Source organism: Bubalus kerabau, chromosome 10 (assembly GCF_029407905.1).
Source record: "Bubalus kerabau isolate K-KA32 ecotype Philippines breed swamp buffalo chromosome 10, PCC_UOA_SB_1v2, whole genome shotgun sequence".
NCBI lineage: Eukaryota > Metazoa > Chordata > Mammalia > Artiodactyla > Bovidae > Bubalus > Bubalus kerabau.
Genome location: NC_073633.1, coordinates 80,557,855 through 80,561,904, shown reverse-complemented (window position 1 = coordinate 80,561,904; position 4,050 = coordinate 80,557,855). Strand labels below are relative to the sequence as shown.

General features: G+C 44.4%; 1 pseudogene; it reads right to left on the bottom strand.

Moving 5' to 3' along the window:
• Positions 1–1,312: 1,312 nt before the first annotated feature.
• Positions 1,313–2,902, bottom strand: LOC129622121 (protein CBFA2T2-like; annotated as a pseudogene).
• Positions 2,903–4,050: the final 1,148 nt, after the last annotated feature.

Sequence of the window (4,050 nt, the reverse complement as noted above, 5' to 3'; positions counted from 1 at the left end):
GAGTCTTGCTCTCTCTCAAATGGACATGAAAGAGAAAGCATGTTGCTCTAGGTGCTCCTGCAGCCATCTTGTGACCATGAGGGCAGCCTCTTTCTAAGGATAAAGCAGGCATGCTAAAGGGGGAAGACATAGAGAATTTCAGAGAAAGAGAAAAAAAGCTTTACTATTTCCTGGACCTAGTCCTACCTTGGGGATTTAGCTTTGTGAGATAACAAGTTCCTTAATTGTTTAAATATGTGTGAGTCATATTTTCCTCTTTATTTCAACAATTCACTTAACCTATTGCCTACTTAGCAGCTACTATGTGCCAGGCATTGTCCTAAACAATGTGGTCAAAGTGCCTATCCTCATGAAACATAATTTCTGTTAACAGAAAAAAACAGTACACACATGAATATATAAAATGATATCAGGTAATCCAGCGGGGTAAGAAGACAGGAAGTGTTGATTGGGGGTCATATATCTGAGAGGCTTGCTGTTTGGTCAGGCAAGTGAATAAAGTGAGGGAGTGGGCCATTAAAACATTTGAGGAAAACTTTCTAGACAGGGGAAACAGCACGTTCAAAGGTCCCAAGGCAGGAATGTGCTTGGTATGTCTTTAGGAAAAACCCAGATTACTGGTACAGGTGAATGAGATGGAGACTGGTGGTAAGAAGGAGGCAATGGTGAGAACATGTGGGTTGATAGACTTGGAATTGCTTATCTGCATAAAGCAAAGCTATTGGAAAATATTGAGAATGGGAATAATTTGCAGCTCAAAGCATTCTAATGAGTATAGAGGTAAAGTAACTTGGATTTAAAGGTATAATCTGCAAAGATCAGGACAGGATTTGCCTTTGAACCTTTGAATAGTCATTGCACTCAGTCTTTAAGAACTCATCAGTTCATCTGTTGCTGCATTCTTATAGTTCTAAATAACCAAAGCTCAATATAGCTACATACATATGTGTAGATATACAGATAATTGAGAAAATACCTATTTTTCCTATTTTACTAAGAATTTAAATATTTTCAATTGGGAATAACTGTTGGATTTATTTTATTACATGCTTTTGCAGCCTATGTTGAGATGACATCATGTGTTTTTCCTCCTTTGATCTATTAATATGGAGAATTATATGAACAGATTATTTCCTGTTACTGAATCATCCTTGTATTTCTAGAGTAAACCCAACTTGGCCATGGTATATTATTTGTTTAGTATGTTGCTGGATTCAATTTGCTCAGTTTATTTATTATTTTTATATCAGTATTCATAATAAAAATGAGATTATGGCTTTCTTTTCTGGTGCTCTCTTGTCCTGGTTTTGTATTAGGGCCTTTGTAAGGGCACTTTATGCTGGCAGAAAGAGCCGCAGTATCGTGCAATGTTGCAGCCACGGCAGTTTCACTGGCTTTGCGGCCACAGTTCCAGCAGCTCTTCGTTGACTCTTCCTGCTTGTTTATGAGGAGAAAGGCATCCTCTGCAGCCTGCCGTTTGACGTCCGCTATTGTCTGCTTCATTCGAGCTCTCTCAGTTGCAGTTACTTCGAAGGCTTTTTGCTCTGCCTCAGCAACAGCTTTCTGTACTTCTGACATGGCCTGAATTTTCACCTTATTGACAGCTTCAGTCTTTTCCCAAAACTCCACAGGTACATATCCTGTTCCAGCCTACTGTTGAATTCCCGCTGAGAATCATTGCTGAGAGAATCTGCGCTCCCAGGACTGTGCTACCTGGAGACCAACTCACTCCTTGTTTTCCTCATTTCTGTGTTTTTGTTGAATCGTCTTTTCCAGTAGTTGAGTTCTTCACGGTCTGCTTCTTGACAGTGCCGCAGGACTGCCATGGAGCGCCTTGTTTTCTCTGCCATTTCCATAGTGCAGTCGAGGGCACGGTCAAGATGTTTCCATTCATCAGCCCATTCCCTTTCTGTCAAACGGTGGTCTACCAACTCATCTTGATAGCCTCCATTTAGACTAAGATTGTGGTGTCTATCACGAACTTCTCGATGTTCTATCATCTTGCTAGGCTCACGATATAGGTGGGAAGTTGTGATATCATCTAAGCTGTAGTGCTGAAGAGGTGGAGGAGTAGGATGGAACTGGCCCCCAGCATTCATGAAGGGTACAGTGAGGGCAAGACTGTGCCGGGGAGCAGGGCTAATGGTACACGCTCTCTTGGCAGGAGGTTCAGGAGCAATTGCATCTCTTTCAAAACTGCTCTCTTCCTGCCTCTCTGGACTGGGCCTTTTTCCATTTCCATGCACTTCCATGAGCAGCTCAGAAGAATCAGCGGGGGACGCAATACTTGTGTTGAGCAGACGGTGTTCGCGTTGAGCCAGGTACTGGGATGGGGTCTGCTTGGCAGCCCGAGCGCAGTGCAGCAGTTTTTGCTGCAACAGAGGCAGGTTGGCCTTGAGGAATGGAATAAAAAAAGGACGAAGAGGAAAGTGTGTAGTCTCCTGGAGCTTGCAAGGAATTCTTCAATTGTTACTGTTGAGTTCACCGGTGCTAGAACAAGAGTCCGCACCTTCTCCCCAATCTCAGGTGAGATGTCATTGCCAAACTGCTGCAGAGTGGCGAGGAAGCGTTTCAACTTGCTGAGTTGCCAAGCACCACAAGTGGCTGGCAACTGTTGGTTAGTGCAGATGATGTGAAAGAGGCAGGACCATTGTTGAATCTTCATGGTGGTGATGGGGTGCCATTAAGGGTAGGAGGAGAATGGTTGATGCCATTGATCAATGCTGTAGGAGTGAATGACACGGGCCTGGGTCCTCCAGGATTTATTGGTGGAAGGGGTGGCATGGTGGGAGGTGAGGAGCTTGACTGTACCTTCACATCCACAGGAGATCCAGGCATCGCTGGCACCCTTTTGTCAGCACCAAGCTGGAAGGCGGCCGCTCCAGGGACGCCCACCATTGCCCAGTGCTGCTGCTGTGCACTTCCGCCTCCACTCGTGGCCTGGGTCCCCTGCAGGCACTTTGTAAGTGCTTTCCCACATGCTACAGTCTTTATAATAATTTTAATTGATAAATACTTTTCCATTGTGTGGCTGAGACTAGGACCCCAGCTCTTGCCTGCATTGTATTGACTGGAGCCAAAGCCCAGTACTCAGATTTGGTCACCTTTTTGTTTTTATTTTTCTTTTTAGGTAACATTGATCGGGCTCTTATCCCAAATACAAACTCTTAGCTGCATCTGTTTATTACCAAGAGGGCCCATGGCTGGGGAATATGAGGACTTCTATGGGCAGATAGGGCAGAAGCCTGCCTCTGATGGCCTCTTTTCAAAGACAGATGCCTTCCAGCTTGATTTTCTCTTCAGTTCAATTTAGTGACTATAAACACGTATCACTATCTTCTGAGCAGGCTGGCTCAGGGAGGGGAGAGAAATCTTGGCGCTTTAACACTGAACTTGTGGTTCTTCCCCAGTTAATCTGTATTAAACAAAACAGCACTTGCCACCTCAGCAGAGAAGACCTCTTATTTTTGTGAAATCAAAGTGCTCTGTAACCATGACAAACTTCCAGTGTCAGTAAACTATCCCCAGAGAGAGGTTCTGATTACAAAAGCCTCATAGAATAACCATGCTGCTGGAATTGCCACACAGGTGCCTGCCCCAGGAGGGGTCTGATCTCCCTCTCCAAGCTGGGGCCTGAGACAAGGATTAACTGAAGAGCAGAAACCAATCAGGACCCTTTCTATGGTATTTAAATTTAGTTGTAAAAGTGAGCGCAACGAGAAGCTACTGCATAGTTCAGGGAACCCTACCCAGTGCTCTTTGGTGACCTAAATGGGAAGGAAATTCACAAAAGAAGGGTTATATGTATATGTTTATATGGGCTTCCCTGGTGGCTCAGCTATGTGTATAGCTATATGTATAGCTGATTCACTTCGCTATACAGTGGAAATGAATACAACATTGTAAAGCAATTATGTGTGTGTGTGTGTGTGTGTGTGTGTGTGTGTGTGTGTGCTCAGTCATGTCTGACTCTTTGCAACCTCGTGCACTGTAGCCCACCAGGCTCTTCTATCCATGGAATTTTCGAGGCAAGAATACTGGAGCGGGTTG